Here is a 21,162-nt window from a genome sequence, read left to right as displayed (position 1 = left end):
GGGGGAGTACTATATTGTCATAAATAAGAAACCAGCTACAATAAGAAATGCATATATTATTTTTTTAATATATATTTTTTAATTTGAGAGAGAGAGCAGGGGAGAGAGGCAGTGGGAGAAAGAGTCTTACACAGGCCCCGTGCTCAGTGCAGAACCTGACACGGGACTTGATCCCACAACCCTGAGGTCATGACCTGAGCCAATATCAAGAGTCAGACACTTAACTGACTGAGCCACCCGGGTGTCCCAGAAACCCATATTTTAATCAAAGAATTTCTGTTTGAACTTCCAATATACCTTTCCTTATGGTTTTATATCTGTAAGATCTTGGTTATTTTGACAAAGCATCAATTCAGTGAAAAGCCATTTTATATTTTTAGTGTTTAGGTGAGTTCTTCCAACTTAGTCATTTGTCTGAAGTCAGTTTGAAGAAGTGACTTCTATGAATCGGAATTCATAAATGCAAAGATTCTGTGAAGGATGCTTAGCTTTATTCTTTGTTAACAATCAATGTGTTGGGGGGATTTACTCACAGAGAAAGCTCTCCTGGTTTTCTTTAACTTTTTGAAATGATGTGCTTTTCAAATAATGCATTAAATGTTCACTGTTGACTATGCACTTATTTGTGGCCACTGGTTTTGTAAGACAGAATCCAGAGTTATTGAAGAGGAAGTCAGATAATACTTGGAAGACAGTATTCAATTATCACACACTGGCAAGGAATGGTGCTTAGCTGGACCAGCACATCAATCATTAAGGCCTAATTAGTACATAGACTTCTTTCTCTTTCTGAGGTCTTGTACACAGTAATGCCATGTGTAGGTTCAGTGGGTACACAAACCCTGTTGGAATGTGTACCCTGACACTGCTTCTTGCTGTTCTCTAGGTTGATGCCTGGATTTCACATTTTCATATTTCTATATTTTTAAAAAAAATTTTAAACGTTTATTTATTATTGAGAGACAGAGAGAGACAGAGTGTGAGCAGCGGAGGGGCAGAGAGAGAGGGAGACACAGAATCCGAAGCAGGCTCCAGGCTCTGAACTGTCAGCACAGAGCCCGACATGGGGCTTGAACCCACAAACCGCGAGATCATGACCTGAGCCAAAGTCAGACACTTAACTGACTGAGCCACCCAGACACCCCTGATATTTCTATATTTTTGACTGAGGTATTCATTCCTGTTAAAAACTAGGTGAAGCAACATTGTCTCTTACAAGTATCTTTTACACTATAGTATGAAAGAAGGACAGAAGAACAGGTGCTACTAGATAAGACCCAGGGAAATTGTGGGAGGAATGTGAAATGCCTTTGGTTGGGAAAACACAGTTCATGCTCTAGAACCCAAATGAACTAGCTTTTGCCCTGGAAATATAAACCACCATTCTTGCTGACTTACAGTCCCCCTTAGATAGAACCCAACCACACCCGGGATCAGCACTTGACCTATATAAGACTAGAGTTCCCAAGGGAGAAATGATATTGTCTTGCACCAGGTGATAGCAGTAGAGAGGAGGAGAACAGCTAGATTTGCTACTTGATTGTTGGGCTGGGACTGAAGGAATGAAAAGGCATGAGGCAAATATGAGGCAACATATAGGGCAATGTGGGGCAAGCTAGAGGAGAATCACATTTTGGGAAAAGAGTGAGAGATGCATTTTGACCAGATAAATTCTGAGATGCCTATTAGATATCAGGTAAAGATGACAAGTAGGCTGGGGCACCTGGGTGGCTCAGTCAGTTAAGTGTCCAACTTCGCTCAGGTCATGATCTCATGGTTTATGGGTTCGAGCCTCAAGTCAGGCTCTGTGCTGACAGCTCAGAGCCTGGAGCCTTCTTTGGATTCTGTGTCTCCTTTTTCTCTGCTCCTCCCCCACTTGTGCTCAAAATAAAATAAACATTAGATAATAAACATTAAATAAATAAATTACATTAAATAAATAAACAAACATTAAAACATGTCAAGTAGACAATTGAGAGGTGCCTGGGTGGCTCAGTCAGTTGAGCAGCTGACTTCGGCTCAGGTCATGATCTCACAGCTTGTGAGTTCGAGCCCCATGTTGGGCTCTGTGCTGACAACTCGGAGCGTGGAGCCTGCTTCAGATTCTGTGTCTCCCTCTCTCTCTGCCCCTAACTCACTTGAATTCTGTCTCTGTCTTTCTCAAAAATAAATAAACATTAAAAAAAAAATTTTTAAATGTCAGGTAGGCAATTGAGATACAAGTGAAAAGCTCAGAGAATAATTTGGGGCCAGACGTGTAAGTTTGGAAGTCATCAGCAAATGCATTTTATTTATTCACCTGAGGTGTAGAAAGAGAGAGTTATGAGTTAAGAAACAACTCTGGACAAAACAGTGGAGAATCCTTACATTTATAGTAGGAAGGATAGAGAAGGAAGAACCAGAGGTCAGATGGAGAAGGAAGATCCTAGCAGAGGATTGACAAGGGACTCTCAATGAGGTAAGGGGAAAACCAGGGCAGTATAGTGTCACAAAAGCAAGGGAGAGAGTATGTCAGGTCATGAGTGCTTAAACATGTTAGCTGCTACTGAGAGGATGAATAGGGCATTGGCCACTAGACTTGGCAGCATGGTAGTGTTAATGACTGACAGACCATCTGTGGGTTCATAGTGCCAGAAGACAAAATGTTGAGGATGGAAGAGTGAACAAGAGCTGAGGAGATGGAAATTTCTGAGAGATTCTACTATAAAGAGTAGAGAAATGGAGAGGAAGTTTAATGTGGGGCCGATGGATAGAGGTTTGTTTGCTTTTTTTTTTTTTTTTTATGAACAAACTCTAGAGCCTGTTTTGAGTCTGAGATACAGAATTAATGATATGAGAGAGAGGGATGGAGGGGATAATAAGAAGGTGAAAATCTTGAGGCCAGAGAGACAGGATCCACAAAAGCAAGGTTTGAACTCAAATAGCAGGAAAGAAAGTAAGTTCCCGTTGGCTCTTGTTTGCTTGATGAAACTTGGAGGAAACCAAATGAGAGAATGGGAAATAATTAAGGAGTGAGAAAATGGTGTAAACCTTGGAGAGGGGCAAAGCAATGGGGAAATGCAGTCAGATTGCTGGAGTTTTGAGGGTCTACTGGAGTTTGTGGTCATGAATGTTATGTGAAATTAGTCAACTTACCTGTGTGATTTTCTTCATCAATGTTCATCTGTTTCGTTAACCATCTCAAATATTTGTATCCACCAGGGTTTTTATTTTCTATTGGTACTTATATTTAGAGAGGCACAGGGAAGGTGAGCTGAAAATGATGGGGTCTGTGGAATGGAGGTCTTGAAAAAGTTTAAGAATTTTATTAGGGGGATTATTGAACAAGTGAGCTAGAAAGATTGAAAGTGGTGATTGGAGAATTAAATGCTTGAAACTGAGATTTTGAAGGTGGAGCAATTTCTGCTGATGAAATGGAGAGCCTAGGATTTAATCACAGTGTGGGTGACTGGGGTGGAGTGGAGGAAAGCACATTACAGATGTTGTCAATAAGAAAACCAGAATCCCAAGTGGATAATCTTGTGAATGTTGGAGTCATCATGAGCAAGACAGTAGTTTCATGGGAAGGAAGACCATATATAAAGCAAGGAAGTGGGAGATGACAAAGGACGCTAGTAGATGACAGCAAACAGGAAGAAAATAAGGTGGTATATTCAGGTGCCCTACAAATCAAGGGAGCAGGATGCATTCTTTCCCTTTCCCTTTCCCTTTCAATCTCCCCCACACCACCAAGAGGACATCTGCACCACCCACTGAGAAGTAAATGCAAACTCCTTAGAGCTTAACTTGGCTACCAAGGCTCTGCATGATCTGGCTTTCTTAATCTACTTCTCCCATCTTTTCTAGTACATTTTGGAATATTACCCACATTATAGTCATAATGGCCTTCTTTTAGTCCCTTGAGGAGACCAAACTCCTCTCTCAGGGTTCTGGCATATGCTATTTCTGGTGCCTTAAACTCTTTTCATATGAATGACCCCTTCTTAGCCTCAGCTTAGATATCATTTCTCTTCCCTGACCTCATAAATTAAGGTGGTCCTTTTTATAATGCTTTGTTCCTTTTCTTTGTGTTGCTTATCAAAACTTGAAAGCATATATTTAAACATTGGTTTACTTTCTTATTATTTATGGTAGCTCCATGGAAGTAGGAATTGTCCTCCCACTGTTGTATTTACAGAAGCTGGCAGAGTGCTGGGTACATGGTAGGCAGCTCAGCAGAGGGGCACCACATAGTGGTTAGGTGTTCAGGCTCTGACGTTAGATAGCCTGAATTCATTTATTTATTTATTATTATTTTTTGGGGGGGACAGAGAGAGACAGAGCATGAACGGGGGAGGGGCAGAGAGAGAGGGAGACACAGAATCGGAAACAGGCTCCAGGCTCTGAGCCATCAGCTCAGAGCCTGATGCGGGGCTCGAACTCATGGACCGCGAGATCGTGACCTGTAGGTAGCCTGAATTCAAATCCCAGCTCTGTGGATAATATTTATGAGATTTTTGGAGGATTACTTTCTCTGTGTCTTTGTCCTTTCCTATTCAATCTGTAAAATCGAGAAAATAGTAATTGTCTTATAGAGCAGATGTCAGGGTTAGAAATAATATATGAAACTATATATGAAGTCTACCTACTACAGAGTTAAGTGTGCAATAATTGTTTGCTAAAAGATGCTGTAACTGGGGTGCCTGGGTGGCGCAGTCGGTTAAGCGTCCGACTTCAGCCAGGTCACAATCTCGCGGTCCGTGAGTTCGAGCCCCGCGTCAGGCTCTGGGCTGATGGCTCAGAGCCTGGAGCCTGTTTCCAATTCTGTGTCTCCCTCTCTCTCTGCCCCTCCCCCGTTCATGCTCTGTCTCTCTCTGTCCCCAAAATAAATAAACGTTGAAAAAAAAAATTTTTTAAAATAAATAAAAGATGCTGTAACTAAATATTAATTGACTCAACTTTCTATTGTGTGTAGATTCGTCATAGAAAAAGCTTTTTTAGTCTCAAAGCCGTATTATTTCTAACATTAAGTAATCAAACCTCTCTAATGGTCAGTTTCTTCAACTATAAAATGAAGAAAGTTGGGTATTGTGATCTCTACGTTTTTTTTTTCTGGTTCTAGAATCTTCAATTATATGACTACCGAGTAGGTGTGGGTTTTTTTTTTTTTTGCCTTTTTTCCCCCTAATTACACCACAAAATAGGTTTTGTTTTCCTCCTTTGACTTGTTATGAAAGTAGTCATCCTCAATTACTTAAAACAGTGCGTTGTTTTGTTTGTTTGTTTGTTTGTTTGTTTTTTTTGCTTGTTTTAGTAAGAGTTGGAGGCTAGTGAAAATCATCTAGGAAACTTTTTCAAATTACACATGTTTTCCCTCTTCTCTTGCCTTTGATTCTAGAACAGAAGGGGAGGGAGTGTTGTAGTTAAAAAAACTCTCCAGCTAAATCAAATCCCCTCCTTTGGCATCTTCTGCTGACCACCTACTGTTTGTCTTATTCAGAACCAATGCTTTAAAAGTTAGGAAAGAAGAGATGCTTAGCATCACTGCCTATATATAAGCCAAATATAACAGGCTTTCCTTCTTTGGACAATGTGATGACTATGACCATGTACCATTTATTCCCCCCAATTGGGATTGTTAGGAATGTCACTGTTCCAAAAATGATTCTGTTCACAGCTCTGTGCAACAATCTCTCTCCGATCCTTAGAATTTCTGTATCAAGTGGCATTTTAATATCACAAGTCTCTTTTAAAAATTACACCATAATAAAATTTAAGTTCCTTGAATTTCCTTGTATTCTACTTCAGTGAAATTCTATTTAGATTTTAAAAGGCATCATGCCTTTGAAATATGCTATAATCAAATCCCAGTGAAAAATAACAACAAATCTAGGTTTCAAGTGTAAAATTTTGAATAAGTGTTTTATTTTGATTCTTGTCTGACCTGCTTTATCTCTTTTTACTTACCTGTCAACCAAAATAGAGAAAAGGGGGAGGCAGATTCACAAACCAGACAGGGCATGGGAGTTGGGTCATGGTAGGATTCTTGACCTTAGTATCTACCAAGTTTAGGTGCCTGGAAAGTCCGAAGTGGATTTTTATTTCCTCATGGTGGGAATTGATTTATTAGCTTAGGTGGTGACCATGACTCTGCCTCACTTCATGGCCTTTCCTCTGCCTTAGATATATGTCTATTCTCTGAGGCCTTTGTTGTCTGAGGTTGCAACCAGGGAATTTTCTACAGCTTGAAAAAAAAAAAAAAAACAGTGTAAAGAGAAACATTGAATAGAAATCTTTGAAACCTAGTCTTACTTGTATTTCATTTTTCTTCTTACAGTTTTAAATTTTTCAAGTATAATCAATTTTGTTGTATAAAATTTCCATTTCAATCAGCACCTGCCCGAAAAAGCTTTTCAGAGTGTTTTTAATTTATACATGCTAAGGTGGCTCCTATTTTGCAAGGTGTTTGGATAGGAAACCTTTCTAGTTTGAGGAATCTTTTGCAAATTCTTGCTTATATTTGCTACTGCAGATGTACCTGAAGCTCTAAATTACCTCATTTTCTCAACATTTTCTGAAACTTCCCAGTGTTTCTGGTATCATCGAACATTTGAAATAGAAAAAAAAGTTTTGTGTAACTTTGAATGGAAAAACCAGACAGTTTTTAGGAGACTAAAAACATAGAAGCATGAGGGAATTGTTTCACTATTCCAGATTCTTCTCTGAACTTAAAAATTATTTTCAATACATGTCTACTAGTGGCAATAAGATAACATACAGGTGTGAGAGAAAGCCAATCTTCCAAAGACCCCAGACGGAGCTCCCACTTTTAAATGTGGGTTCCAAGCAAACTTTGATTCAGTTCCACAATATTTAATATGTGCCTATTATGAGCAAAGCATTGTGAGAGATAAGCATAAAGCAAAGACCCATCCTTTTGGGAATTCACAGTCTAATGGAGGAGACTGAGATTTATGCACATGACTTAGATTAAGAAGACCATGAGAAGTGATGTCTTAGGGATAGACAGGAGGGGATTTGGACACATGGGGAGGGACTAGGGAATCTTGAGGAGCTTCTTGAGCTGAGCCTGGAAAGATGTGTATAGCAAGGTACATTCTGAAATTCTTTCCATTTCCATTAAGTATCACATACCTTAGCAATAATCTAACTCTGCCATTTAATCATTTATTTATTCATTCAGCACCGTTGAAGACTCTCTGTGGGCCAGTTACTGGGCATTCTTGGATTTATTCAATGTTTATTCATTCAATATACATTATTTTAGTGCTTACCACATACTCTTCTTACTGTATTTTCTCCCTAGGACTATAATCTTGGGAGGTTCTGAAGATGGTCAGCCATGGGAAACTGTGCATGGCCATGGAGTCCAATTCAAACTTTTTCATTCTCCAAATAATTCACAACTAACCCAACATTGTTTACCTTATTATTCATAACTGTAGTTTTTCCAAGGCAAGGCCATTCTAAACTTAACTGATACCATAATTTGAGGTTAAAAGAAACAAAAGTGGACTAGGAGAGAAATATCTAGTTCTGAACCCATCATTTATTATCCTCTCTATCTTGGGCAAGTCAGTCTCTCCCTGTCTGTTCTGCACCTTTAAGATGAAGATCATAATCTTGACTTGGTAATAATATTAGAGTGGGTAGTTGTGAGGATTGAATGAGAAAGCATGCCTGAAAGCCCCTTGTAAGCTGTGAAGCATATAAAAATGTAATGTTTTATTGGTTAGCAACTTTTAGCACAGCAGGTACTAGACATTTGCAAAATACTTGGTGATGATCATTAAATTGATGGTAAATACTTAGTTGATGTTGAATATTATCAATATACCCAGCAAGTGATCATTGGAAATGTGTCTGTTCTGGACTGAATTGTGTCTCCCAAAATTCTTAAGTTGAAGCCCTAATCCCTAATGTGACTGTACCAGGATATAGGGCCTTGAAAGAAGTAGTTTAGGTTAAATGAGGTCATAAGGATGGGGCCCTAATCCAATAGGACTGATGTCCTTATAAGAAGAGGAAAGACACCGACAGTGCTTGTGGATGAGGAAAGGTTATGTGAGGACACAGCAAGAAGGCAGCCATCTGCAAGCCAAGGAGAGAGAGACCTCATGAGAAACTAAGCCTGCCAGCACCTTGATCTTGGACTTCGAACCTCTAGAACTTTAAGAAAATAAATTTCTGTTGTGTAAGCCACCTAGTCTGTAGTATTGTATTATGGCATCCCTAGCAAAATAATATAAAATCCTTATATACACTTCAATCATTTTTCACTCTCTTAATGGTTTATGCATGTCACAACTAAAAACTATTAAAATGGAGAAATATGAAAATCATGCTCACCTAGAGTTTTAGATCTGGAGTTACTTAAAAGCAGTAATAACAGATTTAGAGGATTATCAGTTGTTTAATGCTACAAGTTTAAGAGTTGTAGGAATATGCTACCTAATTCATTTGTTTCTTGTTGAAATTTTACCTCTAAGTTTTTAAATTACATTCAACAAATTTTATACCAAGCAGTGCACATCTGTTGTTAAGATGCACAGATGTGTTATTTGCAAAAAATATGTATCTCATGGGGTGTAGGGTGGCTCAGTGTGTTAAGTGTCTGACTTTGGCTCAGGTCATGATCTCATGGCTTGTGGGTTCTGGCCCTGCATTGGGCTCTGTGCTAACAGCTCGCAGCCTGGAGCCTGCTCAGGATTCTGTGTCTCACTCTCTCTCTGCCCCTCCCTTGCTCACTCTTTCTCTTTCTCCAAAACAAATAAACATTAAAACAATTAAAAATATATAGATATCAGTAGAAGTGTTAGATCTTAGTCTAATGTCTACCAAAGAAATGAAATGCCAGAAGTCTGGAATTTTTTACTGGGCTCATTTTCTTACCCAGTGGGGATTATATTTATATATGCGTTGATATCTTATTTTTGTTCAACATGGAAGGGTTTTCACTTGTGAGACATATGTTCCTACCTCATTCAAATTCCCAAATATTTGCATTGAGAAATATTACTTGTTTTATTTTTATTTTTCATGTATCTATAACACTGTGATTTTATTTTGGGTGCTTTGTTTTTCAATAAACAAGGATTAGGAATTCATGGCTAAAATGACAACTAGTCTTCAGAGTGAATCACTTGGTACTAAACTGTAGATTTTAGAGTACATATAACTCAGTTCTTATTCTCTGATAACTGTACAGCATCTTTTTAAGTACATAACACTTTATTTTGAATAAAAGCTTTAAGGCCGTTTATGAAAACTGGCTAACATTATAAGATAGGTTATAGGAAGAAGGAGTTTTTTGGCATCTGATACTGCCTCAAGTGGAGGCTTAATGTGAAGATTTGGCAGAACAAACATATCCTTAATAAAGAAGGCAAATGACTTAAAAGTTCAGAAACTGATATAGTAACCGATTCAGGAAACCACACCATTTTTTGGTTACCAGATTAGTGTAAGCAAATAGTATGATGGCAATAGACAAATAGGTGCTGGGCATATATTCAACCCAGTAGCAAAGAGGACTTTGTTGCTTAGAACAAAGAGGACTCTTTCCAGGGATTACCCCATGGTCAGACGTTTTGTTACCAGAAGGAGAAATAAAGCAGGAGGATTAGCCATACATTCATGAGAGGTGATGGTGGTGAGATTACCAAGTACTAGCACTCTCTAAAATAATGATTGACTAGCCTAGCATGTTTACCTTGAGCCCAATCTCTTGTTAATCTATGTGCAATTCAGTCATCATCTGTTATCTGTTTACTGCTTTCTTTGTTTTGTGGCGGCTCTCCAGGAAAGGGGAAGAGGTTGAGAAGACAATAAGAATCCATATAGTTAAAACACTTTTCTCCCACCCTGGAGGGGAATCAGCTTGCCACTCTCCCCACCATAGTTCTCAGCTTCTTAGAAAGAGCAGGACTGCTCTAGCTCTGTCCCCATGTTTTCCCGATTTCCCAGGGGGCCTTAGGCCAGGCTAGCCAGCCAGAAGTGAATCTGTGTGGAGGCTGCTGGTCATTCTTTGGATGGCTTCCTACCTGCCTCAGGGCAGATTCATGAGCATCAGTGACTCTCTTAAACTCTGCAGTCTTACTCTTGACCAGCCTATGTAGCCTCTGGTGCATTGTAATATATTTTGACTTAATAATTTTTAGTTATAAAGAAAATCATTTTAGGGATGCCTGGGTGGCTCAGTAGGTTGAGAATCTGACTCTTGATTTCAGCTCAGGTCACGATACCAAGGTCATGGGATAGAGCCCCATGTCAGGCTCTGCACTGAGTGGGGAGCCTGCTTAAGATTCTCTTTCTCCCTTTCTCTCTCCCTTTGTCTCTCTCCCCAGCTCATGCACAGGTTCTCTCTAAAACAAGCAACCAAACAAATAAATAAAATCTTTTTAGATTAATGTTGTGTCTCTTAACTGTTTTCAGTTCCCAATCCACATTTGCTTATACTGTTCCCTTTACTTGGAATGGCTTTTCACCTTCCTTTATTTACCTAAAATTTGTACATCATTCACTGTTAGCCTCAGTCTCAATTACTCACAAGCTTCTCTTGGATGCCCTCTCTTCCTTAACTACTACACCATTAAGATTTATGCACAGGGAGGTATAGAAGTAAGGTAATGAGTAAGGAAACCTTCCTAATTATAGCCTACTCCTAATAATTAATATTAAGTATTAAGTATTAAGCATTCTCTTTGCTGAAAAGAAACCTGCTTAATATAGGTTAATCAAGTGTTTTCCAAATGTTTTGACTGAAACTTTTTCTGCTAACATCTGTAGACCTCTGGCTGGTGTGAAAACCATCAGCATGACCTTCAGAGATGGTCTAACTGATCTTTGTTCCACATTCAACAAAGTATTAGTCTAGGCTGTGTTAACTCAGAGAGGGCAGGGGTGCATCTATGTCTCTCTTGTGATACCTTCTTCTCTTTTTATATTCTGTTGTGTGATGAGTAGCACTAGATTCACAAGATGTAGTCCCCAGCACACGTTATTTTTTTAAGTATTTTATTTATTTATTTATTTACTTAAATTTATTCTCAAGTTAGTTAACATGCAGTGTAGTCTTGGCTTCAGGAATAGAATCCAGTGATTCAACACTTACATATAACACCCAGTGCTCATCCCAACAAGTGCCCTCCTTAATGCCCATCACCCATTTCCCTGCCCCCCATCAACCATCAATTTATTCTCTGTATTTAAGAGTCTCTTATGGTTTGCCTCCCTCTCTGTTTTTATCTATTCTTTCTTCCCTTCCTCTATGATTATCTGTTAAATTTCTCAAATTCCACATCTGAGTGAAATCATGTGATATCTGTCTTTCTCTGACTATTTCACTTAGCATTTACCCTCCAGTTTCCATCCATGTTGTTGCAAATGGCAAGATTTAATTTTTTTCATCGTTGAGTAGTATTCCAGTGTGTGTGTGTGTGTGTGTGTGTGTGTGTGTGTGTGTGTGTATATGGTGTATATATATATATATATATATATATATATGCTGTATATATATATATATATATATGCTGTATATATATATATATATATATATATATATATACACACATACCACGTCTTCTTAATCCATTCATCTGTTGATGGACATTTGTGCTCTTCCATAATTTGGATATTGTTGATAGCACTGCTATAAACATTGGGGTTCATGTGCCCCCTTCTAATCAACACTCCTGTATCCTTTGGATAAATTTCTAGTAGTGCAATTCCCAGCACACATTTAGACTAGTCCATTAGCAGAACTGTTCCAGCCATGTGTATATAAATACATAAAAAAGGCTTTGCATTTAAGCTCAGTTTGGAGGGGGGCAGTTGAGCCTCACTCACTGCACACACAGGTGGTAAAGACTGGCTTTCTATGAGATGATAGTTCCATGTAGCCAGGAAAGTATTGTTGATATCTCAAATGCATCTCCTTACCAACTTTATTCTCTATACTTTAGTAAAACTTGTTTATGATGTCTGCACCTGATCTTTTGGTTACTGTAAACCTGCTCTCGGCATTTGTCAGTATTGAGGTCATACAGTCCAGTAAATACCAAAAACATCTCCCCATGAATAACCTAATCCTCCATTTATATATTTTAATATTTTCAAGAAGCTATAATTGTCAAATGCAGCAGATAAAAACCATAGTTTTAACTTAGAAATTATAAGATTACAGTCTTTTAACTAATTGTCATTAAACTAACTTGCCAGATTGAGTTATATGCTTACCAAAAGTAGGTTGTGCTTGATCATGTACCTGTTTATGCTGTCCTATTTATTATACTCTCATTTAATTAGGTACATAGCCAATGACAACAATGCAGAAAAGAAGATTACTGTTGAATGCTTTGTGTAAAATACTAGACGAAATGTAGCCTGCCAAAAACAAAACAAAACCCTGCTGTAAAACTAGGTGTGGACAAGACAGTTATAAAAGTTGGGGAAGGAGGAGCCATAAAAATTTGGAAGTGCCTTTAAATTCTTGACTTACTTAAAAGGCTTAGAACTAGACAGCATAGATAATGTATCATCAATTATGAAAAGACAGTGTGGAATTCCAATCAGCAAATCCATATGCTAATGAAAAGTTTGGTTCTAAACCCAAATCTGGGTGAATTAATGTGTTTTTAATCAAAATGAATTATGTATCATATGTGTTGTGTATCATTTTCAAATGATCTTTTGGTTTAACGATCTTTTTCAGTTAAATAACCAACTTGTCAGTTCAGTCCTGTTATACAGGATGAGAGGCTCCTGTTGTATGAGCATTGTGACAAATTAAACCTCACATTGCCCGCAGTCATTTCAGGTCTCCTCCCTCACCTAGCTGTAATGTGCACACACCTAAAACCACAAAACCCTGTGCTCCCTATAGTGCAGTTGCTGCATCCACCTTTCAGCTCTTTTCTGTTCAACAGTCTGTAGGAAAGTGTAAAATATGGGGCAGAGGCTCTCTCTCTGCTCTGGATGAGCTTATTCCTTCTGTCAGCTATTATGGCTGTTGTCTTGCCCTCTCTGAATTCCTGAAGTCCAGAAGTTTGCTTGCTTTAGTCCCAGAAATCCAGTTTGCCTTTCCTAACATTGCATTCACTTCTTTAAGCTGGTCTGGTGACTTGCTTTGGTAGCTGACAGTTCAGATACTCTCTTTTTTGTTTTTGCCTCCAGGCTCATGGGTCCCGTACCTATTCTACTCATACTTTCCATGGCTTCATCTTTCTCTGAGTTGAGCATCTGCTGAGTTGAGCAGTTGAGCATCTGCTTCATGGTACCTTTTCTTGGTCTTCACTTGGCACCTTTGATGCTTGGGACACAGCTTACGTCTTCTAGACATCATTCTCCTGATCGAATAGTGAAATTATTTTGCTCTTTTAACTATGTTTTCCAACAGAGGCAGAAGACTGGAATGTAACTGTGAAGGCAGCTATGCTTTGCATGTATTGCTCTCAGTTCTGTTCTTCTTTATGCTATTTTGAACTGAACCTAGGGGCAAAGATGAAACTGGAGAGACTAATCTCTTGTAATTTTGTAGCTTGTCCACAGGCATCTGTGGTCACCACCCACCACTAGTTGGCTCTGGATTATTAATTATATATATATCTTGATCATGGTTTTGGATTTTAGAAAGCAAGGCTAGGAGTTCAGTCCAACCACGGAATCCTGGCATATTTTTCCAGTAAACAGATAAAAAGGAGTAAGGTGGGGTGGTAGGGGTAGTGAATGGCTGTTCATTATTATAAAGATGTACTATATCCTTGGGTCATTGTAGAGAATAAACCCAGTGAAGTTACTGTGAATACAACAGCTGAAAAAGGAATAAGAAAACAGTGCTTGTGCTTATAATACTTTGTAGGAATTAGGTTTGTTTGAGCTTGAAGTTTGAAAAAGGACCTAGAGCAATTTAAAACATATTTTAGACTTATTATTAAAGGAACAAAATGAGAATGATAACATGAACCACTCCATAGTCATGGCCTTCAAAGCACTCTCCTCAAATACTCTTATAAGTGATGCTAAATCAAGGTTGTCCAGTGATATAACAAATAACAATGTATATGAACAAATACCAAGGTCAATATGCCTACACCAATTATTAAGCAAATCTAACCATTTATTTCCAAATAGACTTGTAGGTGTTATTATATGGTTTTGTAGCTCATTCAATACTGAGAATTCTACTTCCCCTGTCTGGAATTTATCAGTTAGATGTAGATTCCACATGTGTTGAAATTGTTAATAAATGTGACTCTGTCTTAACTTACCGTACCTGAAATCAGTTCCTAATGAACAAGGCAAGGCAAGGCAAGGCAAAGGCTTAGGAATATGATTCAGTGGTACAGAAAACAAACACAGAGTATACTCACACTATGCTAAAAAACAAACAAATCCAGGGCATAGGTATAAGGGTAATTCCCACAATAGAAAAAGACACAGTGTCTTTAAATAAAGTAATGCTGGGAGTGTAGGATTCTCATTTTATACAGTAATGCACAATAGCCAAACAGTGTAAACTGTGTTCTCCAGATACCTTTAGCAAAAAGACATCATCCTGTGCCATTCAGCCAATAGTTACAGACAAAAGGTTTACAAACGATAAAGAATTCCATTGGTATTAGTAGGCTATTTTTTGCCACTTCTACTTGATAGAAGTGCAGGGTGATAATTCAAACAGCAGGAACTTAAATGAATTTGCATGGTGTTTACTAACAAATGCCAACTTGCAGTAATTTAAATTACACTCATTTTAGATACATTGATTGGTAAAATTATATAAATATTTTAAAGCACACATCAAAGATTACTTCATTGCTGTATATGCAAAATACTACACATAAAAATTTCTTCCACTTAATAAGCCACATTGCAAAACCAATTTGGAATCTGCTTGCTGTGCTAAAAATATAAGATAAAAACACAATTCCAAAGATCTTAGCAGAGTGTGGATTTTTTTGACAGAAGAAAATACAATATGATTGAGGCCTATCTGGGGCTTCTCATGAGATCCATTTCAGCTTCCTGCTTCTTGTCCTAAACAGGACGTTGCCCTGAGGACATAGTAAGAAGGACCCTATGAGGGGGGTGGCACCTGGGTGGCTCAGTCGGTTGAGCATCCAACTTTGTTTCAGATCATGATCTCACAGTTTGAGGTTGGTAAGTTGGAGCCCCACATTGGGCTCACTGCTGTCAACCTGTCAGTGCAGAGCCCACTTTAGATACTCTGTTCCCTCTCTCTCTGCCCTTCCCCTGCTCACGCTGTCCCAAAATAAATAAATATTAAAAAAAGAAGGACACTTTGGGTTATATTAATAGCAGGAACAGGGCACTAACACCTATGAAGTTATGTTTATATAATCATGTGTAAGGCAGTGATTCACCTCTGAGCAAGTACTCTGGATCATTTATTATGTAGCATTTTCAATACTGAGCTGCTGTGCACCTGTGCCATAGTCTTGCTTCATCTTTGGATAATTAGAACCAAGTTATCTTCTCTTACTAAACCTCTCCACTCCTACCACATTATTATCTCTTTGAGCTATGCATGTGTAACTGGTATACTGAATAAGCTAGGTGCAAGACTCTGAGATACTAGAGTAAAATTTTTTCTTTCTAACTTCCCTTATAAAACTTGGTCTCCGATTCTGTTTCTCCATGTTCCTAGATTAAAAAAAAAAGATGAAGGTAAGTCCTAGAGTTTTAGGGACCTGAAACAAAGAGCAGGCTCATTTCTGAAATTAAAATGTCCTGTTGAGTGTAATAGTGAAATTTCAAACCTCATTTGATTGGTATCTTTTCTTCTCCACTAGATTGGGCCTGATTCAGGCAGGTACCCTGTAATGGAGGAGGCCATATGATTGGCTTCTCTCTCCATACCATGCTTCCTTTCCTCGGTTGGAAGATGGGTTTCTGACCATTTTGGGCTCGAGCCAAAGGAGGAGAGGGAATTCACAAGAGGCATGATTTGGGCATTTTAGATGAGGTTATAAGGCTCTAGTATTGCTCTGGTACCTTCTGGATGTGGTGGAGGCAATTTGGCTAGCTCTTTCTCCAGTGGCTTGTGTGTGTGTGTGTGTGTGTGTGTGTGTGTGTGTGTGTATGTGCATGTCCAGATGGCATCACCTTGAAGCTCAGCCAGGGATCCTTGCCCTGGCCCCCGTTCTGTAGTGTGTCCTCCTTCATCTATGCACCTTCCCATAAGATGAAGACTCCACAAGCCCAAGGAGACTAGAAGCCCACAATTCCAGACCCCTTCTCTGTACTGGGACCCTGGGATACCTTTCCAAGTGGCTCTGACCCTGCTTTCTAGTCCCTGCTCATGCCTCTTCCCCAGGTCTATTTTCCAAGAACAGACCACACCCACTGTGTGCACTCCAAAGCCCAGGGGATGGTCAAGGGTGACTTTTTGCTGGGGAGCTGGTAAGTGGGCAGTGGGAGTAAGTGGGGTGGTAAGTGGGTGGTGGTTTGGGTTTGGGTGTTCATATGAAAGCACGGGGATCTCCTTGCACTACAAAGACAGGATGAGACAGGATGAGAGATCCAGACTGGAGACTTGAGGGCTGGCAACCGCCTCCCCCTACACACCCCCATGCTACCCTTTTGTGCCATGGAACTCAGAGGAGTGTGAAAATTGTAAATCTGAACCTGGTCTTGCAGATCATTCTGTAATTATATTTTTAAAGTAGTAAGATGAAACATTTTATTCAACAATTTATTAGCTTCATTTATACTTTTAAGTATTTAGGTAATTGTTGATGGGCCTCTAATTGCATTTTTGCCCTAGACCCCTCTGTGGTTTGTGTGTGTGTGTGTTATCTATTTCCTAGGGGCCTCTAATTATAGTGAGTGTGCGTGTAGGTGTGTGATCTGTTTCCTAGGGGCCTCTAATTATAGTGACATTACTGTAGTCAATGTGTGTGTGTGTGTGTGTGTGTGTGTGTGTGTGTACACTTTTTTTCTAGCTCAACCATTGGATTTCTTATAGACCACCCAAACAACTGATCTCTGTTGGGTCCCTTCATCCTTTTAGGCAGAGTGATATGCTCTTTAAAAATATGTCCCCATAGGTCCCTTTGGCCATGAGAGAACAGGCATCCTTTCCCTATCATCATCAGAAGTGAACTTCTCCTATAGGAGGTCTCTTTCTCTTTAGTGCTAGGATGTGCTTCTATATACAGCCTCTCTCTTAGTTTCCTACTGGAAAGAGGTTGTCTTCATCCTCTCAAATGCCAGGGAACACGCAACAAATTCTCCCTATGGTTCTCTCAAAGTTACTTGCACTTGGCATGAAATAATGGGGAAAGATCTCTTCTGGATGCTCCATGGGGGTGTGAGGTTCTGTACAGTCCACTGACAACCCTCCAGGACAGTCCTTCTTCCCTGATATCTCCAATATCACCCCCATTAGGCTGGAGGTGGATGAGCATTAATGCTGGCAGACCTGGGTTCCCACTCTCCTTAGCTTGCTCAGCGTCGATAGTCTAGGATCTCCCTTCAGAGAGTCCTTGACAGATATTGTATTTATGGACCTTTGAGGTCTCCACCAAAATTCCTCAGTTTCAGGAAAAGCCAAATTTAACATCCTGTTACATTTGCATTTGAGGGAGGCTCAAATCCCACGTTCTTATCTCTCCTGCTATGGAAGATGGGGGCGGGGGGACTAACAGAGAGAACCTCAAATGTGTGTAAGAAAATAAATGTTTAGATCTCCAAACAAAGGGAAAGTAAAAGATAAGAAGATGCTAAAATCCAGCAAGTAGTGTAGACTTACAAGCAGAAAAGGAAAAGAACCAGTTTAAGAAGCAGGTTAGAATGTTAAAAATTAGCTAAGCCAACCTCACATCAAAGGAAAACTGAGCGATAGACATAGTTTCTACAACTACCAAGAAAGATGCAATGGAATTGATGTCCTGGAATCACGGAAAATTCAGAAGCTGTGGATTTCAAGATTTTTGTGCAATCCATGCCAGGAATCCTACTGGTTTGTAGTCAATCCTCAAAGGCATAGTCTTCAAAAGCATCAGGAAGAGGTTCAGTGAGGGAGATTGCCAGGGATGATTATCCTGCTAAGACAGGTGGGCTGATCAGAGAGCAACTGCTCCAAGAAGCATGTTTTGAAGACGTTAAGAAGCAAGAGGCACTGGCAGCAGCCACTGTGTCTCAGGGAAAGCATGTCTTGCCTGACATAGATGAGAAAATGCAGACACAGGAGCAGCCACTCAACCATACAGCTATTAGATTCATTTTTAGGTGAAGGAGAGGTCTGGTTTAGGCTGCTCTTCAACACAATTTTGTCAGAAAAAAAATGTGGTATTTTGATGCCCATTTGATACACTGTTTATTTCTCATTTTGTTCAGAATCTGTAGGAGTGAGATTATTACCTTGAGAAACTACAATTCTCTTGACCCTTGTCAAAGGCTGAGTAGACACAGCCTCTTAGTCAGAGATACAGACCTGCTCACCTCTTGGTCGATCCAGGTCCTCAGCTCCTGTCCTTCTTGGAGGCAGAATGATATGAAGCACATTGGAAGGAGACCTGCAGGAAGAATGCCAAAATAGCACTTGGCAATTATAACCTTGTGACTATTTCTCTAGGAAAGGAGATGCTCAGATTCTACACGACTGGTTACGTTTATTGGCACAAAAATGTGAGGGAAAACTTCTGAGAAAATGTAAGAATTTAATATAAATACCCCTCAAAAGCAAAAAACTCCATTTGCTTTGTTTGTTGTGCTCATTAAACCATCTCGCTTTTTTTCTTCTTAGTTGTCCATTCACTGGAATATATTGCTATCTTTTTCTCCAGGCTTTTAGCTTCATCCTATTCAGGGAATTACTCTCACCTCCGCCCATGGGGACTGGTTTTTTTGCAATTAAAAGAAACTAGCAACTACTGACTGGGGAAAATATGTTAGCTCAATGTGTTTGATACTATCTGCTGCCTAGACTCATGGCTTCATTTGCCTCACTGATGCTGGTGCTCTTGCCAAGATTTTCTCTTTTGCCTGTTTTTGATCTGTTGGGTGCTGATCTACAAGTACTGCTCTGCCCTTTAGCTTAGTCAGATAACTGAGATCCATGACTTAATGTCTGCTTTGAATTTCATGCTGGAGTAGGTGGGTGTGTGTCTTTGGGTACTAAGTTAATAAGTTTAGGTGAGTCAGTGGTCCACCTTTCTGTCCTCAAAATAAGGATGGTTTTGGTGTGTGTTTACAGGTATGTGGATTTCTCATAGACAAGTGTCTGAATACTCTAAAGACTAGTTAGCAATTTTGCACTGCCTTCTATTCCAAAGGATTGTGCAACAACTTACAAATACACAAACAACAACAACACAAAACAAAAAAGAAAAAAAAACAGAAAAAAAAAGTGAGTAAATAGGAAAAAAAGAGAAATTGGATTGGAAAAATCGGATGAAACCAGGGATGAGGTTAGCACACAAAAATGGATGCTGAGGCCTGCCACACTTGCTGCATTTAAGAGCATAGGTTTTCCTTTGGGTTTTCTAGCAGTCAACTCAGAGAGAGAAAAAACAAAAATACACAATTTTCTATGAACATAATAAAAACATTCACAAGAAGGACAATTATTCTTGAATACTATGAGTACTAGGGGGATGCTTTCTGTGTTTTCATAAAGACAATTCTCTGAAATTTAATGAACCACATCATTAGTAATGTCCTCATGGTGAGACAATAGTGAATATCCCAGGGTTGTTCTTTTAGCATTATCCCTTAACATAGCTGATGTAATTATTAAACATAGTGCATTCACCAAGAGCAATTCTACAGGGACCAGACAGTGTGTTCAAGTCACATGGCCCTCAGAGTTTCAACTTGATTCAGGACAAATTGAAGTTTACAATTTATGGACTGCTTATCCAAAGTTTGGGCAATCCTTCTTAAATAGTGCTTCTCTCAATGGAAAATTTTGACAGCTACTGGGAAACAGTAGGTAGGAGGTTATGGTTCCTTTATAAGTTCCTGGAGTGAAGACAGTCCATATTATTGGTTAAATTCAGAATCTTATTTCTTTATAGTCAGGTAGGCCGGAAAGTAAGACTGACATTCTCTCAAATTTGGAGATTCTTAATGATCTCACTTCTATAAGTGAGCCCAGGTAATTTGCATGTATAGGATCGTCGCTTTTCTTTGCTCAAGCATAGTGAAAAATTAATGATGCAAGCAACTAAGTTCTATTACTAAGGGCTTAAATGCAATAATTTTAGTCTAGACATTTTTTGAAGGGGGTGTTGAGAAAAAAGTTACTCAAGCATAAAAAATAATTCAGTAAACATCTATGAAATATGTAGATTTAAACATTCAGTTTCCTGGTGAACTTTCCAAAGAAAACAGGTTGCAAAATGTATCCCAAAAAGCCCCAATGATTTTACCATGGCTGTAGGATATAAGCAAGTTAAATTTTGGGTGAGTCCATTCAAAAATGAAAAAATTAACTTTTGAATAATTGACATGTCACCAGTCTTCCTGGTAGTAATTAGATAATGGCACATTTTCTTACCTTCTACTTTCAACTTGTAATTGATTCCATTAATACCATTTTGCTGAGTTATTCAAGTAAAACTTATTTCTAACAGAACTCTTCCTACTATATAGCTTAAAATATCATGGAAATTTCATCCACCCATTTCTCTACCTTTCACATATGAGTTATTCACTTTAAGACACTGTGAGTCCTTTTTATCAGGAAGGTAAAACTTTTGTAGAGGCCCCATTGAAGATTTTTGCTTGTGTACATTAGCCAGAACTGTGTCACATGACCACTTGTAGCTGTGGTGGAGATTGGGAAAGTGAGCATTTAGCTTTTCCAGCCTCTAGAGAGAAAGGCACATCAGGAAGAGTGGGAATGGGTGTTTGGTTACCAACAGACACTGTTTTCTACAACAGTGCTCTATGCCATAATAAGAAAGGTGGTGGTGGAAGTAGGTTTTAGGTATTCCCTTATACTTAAATTTAGATATTTTCATTAGCAAATGGATAGGGGGCACACAAGGAACTATTGTAACAGAGTTAACACAAAGCAGGAGGAGGCTCAAGGCAATAGTCCTAACATAGAAAGCCCTAAGTCGTCTTCCTCTTCTCCTTTTCAGTCCTAAGTCTTCTATTTATCTTTTAATGTAGCAGGTTTTTGTGCACTTCTTC

This window comes from Puma concolor, chromosome B2, assembly GCF_028749965.1.
Source record: "Puma concolor isolate L17-30 chromosome B2, mPumCon1.1.hap2, whole genome shotgun sequence".
NCBI lineage: Eukaryota > Metazoa > Chordata > Mammalia > Carnivora > Felidae > Puma > Puma concolor.
Note: the sequence above shows the minus strand (reverse complement) of the source record.